Raw genomic sequence first — 6,820 nt, 5'->3', positions numbered from 1 at the left:
TAAGCCCAAGCCAAAACTCCCTGGACTGTAGTCATATGGTCAAACAGGACTTGGTTAGGAAGTGAATTCAGGCTCCTCAATTTCAATCCTCTGCTTTTTAATTTCTTTTTAATTTTTTACTTTTTAGGAGATGGAGAGAAATTGAGAGGGAAGAGAAAGATAGGCAGAGAGAAGGAGAGACACCTGTAGCCCTTAAAGCTTCCACCTGCAGGTGGGGTTTAAACCTGGGGCTTTATTCACATAGTAACATGTGAGTTCTACTAAGTGTGTCACTGCCCAAGTCCCCCAACCTTCTCCTCTTTTGACCAACCTAAGCTACCTCTTTACAAAGTTAGCAAAACAGAGCCTGAAGACTAACTGGTAAAAGTCAAGAGCTGCCCAGCGTTGGGTGGTTAGGACAACGTAAATGAGGGAAGACACCAAGAGCAGAGGCTCACTTAAGATGCTCTACGTGTCAGTCCAGTCTGACCATTTTTGCCACCATGACAGTCCCTGCACACAGATCGTCAGGTCACCTTTTTCAGGCAGAGAGTGAGAGAGGGAACTATATCACAGCACTGAAGCTTCCCCCAGTGTGGGAGAGAACAGACTCAAACCTGGGGCATGTGTATAACAAAACAGACATACTATCCAGATGAGTTTTCTTGTCAACCCTAACTAACATATTTCTCAAGCCACTTGATTGCCAATGCTTCTATCTCTTGAGGAATAGAGAGATCCATCCTCTTCCTTTGTATCTGTTTCTTAGGGCTGTGCAGCCTTGCTGATAAGCCATCAGTCATCCAATAAGCCAAGCTTGAAAGCACCTGAAAACCAAGCCTAGGTCAAAGTTGACGATTAGAGCTATTACTCCTGTTGGTATTTTGCAATGCCATGATCATTTGAGATAAAGCCATTGTCAGTACCTGTCTGATCTTGGAAGTCATGTGTTTTCTTGTTTTTTCCTGAAAGGCCAACATTCATAAGTGTTCTTGTAATTCTGTTTCTTTTAGGGCACCAGAGTTGTCCAACAGTGCAACATGAATCCGCAACATACGTGATATGAAGCACGAACTAACCTATCACGTCTGAACTTTACACCTGGTTACCTAGTTACAGCACAAACAAATAAAACATATTTAGGGTCTTTTTAGAGCTATCCAATAAACAGTTAGTAATCATAAGTATCCCCATGTCGTTTCACTATTAACCTTCTCAGACCAATTTTTAAATTATTATCTTCATCTTTTGGATAGAGATAGCCAGAAATCGAGAGGAAGAGAAACAGAGGCACTTGTAACACTGCTTCACGACTCCTGAAGTTCTGCAGGTAGGGATGGGGAGCTTGAACCCAGGACTCTGCACACTGTAACATATATGCTCAACTCGGTGTGCCACCACCCAGCCCCACCTTCTCAGACTATTTCTACTGGAGGATGAGAGGGAATTTTTTTTCTACAATCATGTTTGATTTGTTTTATTTTGTTTTGTTTTTGCCTCTACCACCTGGCCCCCTGAAATAATGTTTATAAAAATGTTACTAGGCAGTTAAGATCCACAATTAGAATGAGGAGAGCTTGTTCTATAAGTTAATAATATTCTCGTAACCTAAAGACAGGCTGTTTTGGATCTGATATCAAACCCATAAAATGGCAGGCCTTAAATCCTTATAGGTATCTCCAGTTATATCCATAGTTATAGGCGGCTTTGTCATGCTATGGGTTTAAGTTATCACAGATAGCTGGGGAGATAGCATAATAGTTATACAAAAGACTTTTATACCTAAGCTGGGTCCAAGGTCCCAGGTTCAAACTCTAACTCCAACTCCATAAGCCAGAGCTGAGCAGTGCTCTGGTAAAAAAAAAAAAAAAAAAAAAAAAAAAAATCAATTGGGAGTTGGGTGGTAGCACAGCAGGTTAAGCGCCGGTAGCACAAAGTGCAAGGACTGGTGTAAGGACCCCGTTCGAGCCCCCGGCTCCCCACCTGCAGGGGAGTCACTTCACAGTCGGTGAAGCAGGTCTGCAGGTGTCTTATCTTTCTCTCCTCCTCTCTGTCTTCCCCTCCTCTCTTCATTTCTCTCTGTCCTATCCATCAATAATAACTACAAAAATAAAACAACAAGGGCAACAAAAGGGAATAAGTAAATAAATATTTTTTAAAAATCAATTAATTACAATAATAATAAATTAAGTACATTACAAATAACCTCTTCGTGCATTGATATATTATGTGAGAGATGTGACAGAGAGAGCAGAGCAGAGATCACCTCCCATGCCCTGTGTGGCAGTTTCGGGACTGCATGGATCATACAGCAATTCATAAAAATCATTATTTGCATGAATGAATTGTTCTTCTAATAATCTCAAAGTAGGATATTTTAGGGGATTTTTTTTTTGCTGAATAGAACATTATTTTTTTATTTTTAATTTTTTTTTTATTTAAGAAAGGATTAATTAACAAAACCATAGGGTAGGAGGGGTACAAGTCCACACAATTCCCACTGCCCAATCTCCATATCCCACCCCCTCCCCAGTAGCTTTCCCATTCTCTATCCCTCTGGGAGCATGGACCCAGGGTCATTGAGGGTTGCAGAAGGTAGAAGGTCTGGGGATTTTTTTTTAAAAAAAAAACTTTTTAAGTTAGGAATTAATTGCACGTCTACAATTAATTGCACTTCTACAATTGCACTTCTACTTCTACAAAGTAGCAGATAAACCTGCAGTGTGTGTAAGCTTATTCTTAGTCTTTTTGTTATAAACTTAAGTATTTAATAAATAATCAACCTGGTAAATTTCTCCCTTTTAAATGCAATAAGATACATTTTTTTAAAGTAATTTTACTTGATTATCAAGTAAAATCTATTAAGCACTAAAAATAAATAAAATATATTCAAGTCATGGTGAATGCAGATGATCCAGAGGGCTAAATCGACCAAGCCCCCGCCTAGACACACACTCACACACTCACACATTCACACACTCACACTCACACACACACACTCACACACATACACACACTCACACACAGTCACACACACACACATACACACACACACACACACACACACACACTCACACCTTGAAACCGACTCCCTTTGCTCCCAGTCTCCACACATTATAAGCATAGAAAGCGATGGAACTTGGGGATGCTGATCTTTATCTGACTAGGGAGGAGAAGAGTAATAAAGCTGTCAAAGACCTGACGTATCACAACTGATTTACCTTCTATTTTCTCATTTTTTCCTCCTTTCTCACGAAGATAACTTTCCTTACAGGCACAAAGTTAAAATAAGATGGAGTCAGGTGGTGGCACAGCTGCTTAAGTGCACACATTAGAGTGTGCAAGGACCCAGGTTCAAGTCCCTGTTCCCCACCTACAGGGGGAAAGTTTCATGAATGGTGAAGAAGGTCTACAGGCGACTCTCTGTCTCTCTTCCACTCTATCTCCCCTTTCCCTTTCAATTTCTGTCTCAATCCAATGATAAATAAAATATTAAGCCCCCCAAAAAGAAGTTAAAGTAAGATTGCAGTCTGTTAAAGAGCTAGAATTCCAGTAAGCCACATCTCATTTCACATAATGAAGCCTTATAAACTTATATCCACAAGCACAATAGAACATGAAACTCTGGATTGTTCACATGTTCAGTATTTAAGAATAGGTTTAGTAAGAGTTAGTCCACAAAAGCTTTTGAAATGAAGCAGAAATTTGGATTTGAATAGATGCAAAATGTCGTGTTTACACTAAGTGGAAGTTAAAAGTGCTTCGTTCAACTTTGATTCAAAATCTAAGTTTCTAAAGGTTGAGCTCTTGGTTTCAAGCTAAGCCAAGTTGTGTCATTTTAATGATGTATTTTAGGAAATGGTGGGGGTGGACTAAAAGTGAGGTCTTTGGTCAGTGTAAACACAAGTAAGATTGTGATGCTTGCATATGGTTCACTATGTCAAAATCTGCCCGAAATATTTTAATTCTCCGTATACTTGAGTATTTGGGTGGTCTGAACTTCTACAGTGGCCTCAGGAAAGATTGTCTTCTGATTCTTGGGGCTCTGAGCAGCTCTTCAACAGCCATGTCATATGGATAACATAATGGCCAGATAAGCCTTAGCAATCTTGTAATTACTTTAAAACAGTCCAATTAGCTTTTGCCTCATGTTTAGTAAAAAAAAAAAAAAAAGCATACCCTTGGGAAGGCCATGTGAAAGAAGAAATTAGTAGAGTAATTAACAAAGTCCAGGTTCTCAGAAAGCCATTAAATCCTACGAGGAGGTGAAAACACTACTTTCCCCCTTTCCCCTGTAAGACCATGAGTGAAGCATCATCTACCAAAGCACTGTGCCCTGGCCAGCCCAGGAGCTGACTCAGTACAGTGAAAGGAGTCTTAATGAGCAAAATGTCAAATAAGCAAACATTAAGCCTGTCCTGTGCATTCAGAAACACTCTTTCCTTGGGTTTTATTCCAGATTAGATAGGACCAGAAATGTTTCCATCCTACCATGGCACCAACACCAGCATCATCTTTAGTGCTTTATTTCTGAGTCCCATTTCCAGTCCAGGACCCCATTCAATGCCTTCTTTCTTTATTGACACATACACAGCTCTTCCTCAACATACCCTCCTCACCTGGACAAGGAGATGATGTACTTCCCTCTTCCATATGGGTTTGAGCTTTCCCTCCAGTTTCTTCTACTCACTCCAATTAAAACTGTTCTTTTCTACAGTGAGTCATTCTTGTACGCCTGAAGCTTTGCATTCTAGTCTCTTGAGGGGAAACAATGGGTGCTTTCCTCTGTGGTTCTCTCTACTAGGAGAATTCCATAGGAGTGTAAAACATGAATCTCTAACAGTCATCATGGGTTACCTGCTGATAACATATGAGATAAGATTGGCAAGGATAACCACATATTATGCAAAACAAGAGGGCTTCTCAAAGACTAGCTTAGCAGAGTGCAAGAATCATCAATAAAATATTGGGGCAGTTTGAAACGTTCCTACTCATGACCACAGAATGCGAGCTTAGACCTACAGGGATGCAGAGGTTACATAGGCTCTTAAGGTGAATATAGGCCCCAGATCAGATCAAATTGATGGGGTTTATAGTCAACAATATTTATACACTTTCCCATATTTGGGAGCTACTCTCTTCCTTGATCCAGCTTTCTGGTCCTTTGTCCAGCCATGACATCATCTCCCCAGGCAATAATTTGGATCCACCTGCATATCAGATGTCAAGCTCAAAAAAAAAAAAAAATCTAGTATAGTCATGAGCCCTTTGAAATCGGCCCACTAACTCTACAAAATGGACCCCCCCCACCAGTTCATCATCTGAATTTGTTTGGCTTTATATGTTAACTCTTCTTTCAGCCACCAGGTTCCAGATGCTACCGTGATGCCAACCAGACTTCCCTGAGCAGACGACCCCACCAATGTGCCCTGGAGCTCCACTTCCCCAGAGCTCTGCCCCACTAGGGAAAGAAAGAGATATGCTGGGAGTATGGATCAACCTGCCAACGCCCATGTTCAGTGGGGAAGCAATTACAGAAGCCAGACCTTCTTACCTGCTGCATCCCATAATGATCCTGGGTCCTGGGTCCATGTTCCCAGAGGGTTAAAGAATAAGAAAGCTATCAGGAGAGGGGATGGGAAACGGAGTTCTGGTGGTGGGAATTGTGTGGAGTTGTACCCCTCTTATCCTATGTTTTTTAAAAAATATTTAATTATTCCCTTTTGTTGCCCTTGTTGTTTTACTGTTATAGTTATTATTGTTGTTGTTGTTATTGATATAATCATTGTTGGATAGGACAGAGAGAAGTGGAGAGAGGAGGGCAAGACAGAGAAAGATAGACACTTGCAGATCTGCTTCACCGCCTGTGAAGTGACTGCCCTGCAGGTGAGGAGCCCTGGACCAAACTGGGGTCCTTACGCCAGTCCTTGTGCTTTGTGCCACGTGTGCTTAACCCGCTGTGCTACCACCCAACTCCCTTTCCTATGGTTTTGTCAGTGTTTCCTTTTTATAAAAAAAAATTTTTTTTAAGTATGGATTCAATATGCTCGTAATACAAAGGTCCTCGTTCTCTTACCTCTCTGTATACTCTTTTGTGGGATTTTAACTTAAGTCTTTTCAATACCCTTGGAAGATTTTCTTACTGTAACATTTCTTAGTTCCTAGTGTGACTTCCAGATTTACTATAAAATACAAAACGTAACAAAGGTGAGGGGCCAGAGTTGGTCCCCTTAGCTTGGCATCATTTTCTCGGCCCTCTTTCCTTCTCTTTTCTCTTGTTCATTGAATTTTGTTCTCCTATGCTCTTGAAGTTCCTCTTTCTTATGAGCATGTGCCTGGATGAACACTACAACCCCATCATGATAATTTCAGAGGCCTGAGTCCCAAAACTGTAGCCACAATTTTAAATCATCAGTTCATACTAATTTACATGCTTCCTGTCATGTGTCCTTTAGGTTAATGTACTGGTTCACTGTTCCATCTTCTTCACAGAGAAACTTCTAGCAAAGAACATGCCAACTCAAGACACTTTAATTATAAACTTAGATATGAATCACTTGCCTTCTCCTTCTCGCCTTTTAGTGTTCTGTTCCATTGTCTGAATTCTGAAAACAACCATCATCTCGACTCAGACTTTTCCTCATATTTTGTGTCTATCCTTTAGAACTGATGTACAACACATCTCCCTGTTGTAACATTGGCTCAGTTTATTTAACAAAAAGCTGATTTTTTTTTTCTCAACAGCAGTTATCCATCTTATCTTTCTGGTAGTTTGGTACCTTTTCAAGGTCAGTGCTGCTTTTTTATAGGCTCAACAAAATTTTCCCTAGCATAAAAGGTA

This window comes from Erinaceus europaeus, chromosome 5 (assembly GCF_950295315.1).
Source record: "Erinaceus europaeus chromosome 5, mEriEur2.1, whole genome shotgun sequence".
In the NCBI taxonomy this organism is placed as follows: Eukaryota; Metazoa; Chordata; class Mammalia; order Eulipotyphla; family Erinaceidae; genus Erinaceus; species Erinaceus europaeus.
This window is presented reverse-complemented; position numbering follows the sequence as displayed.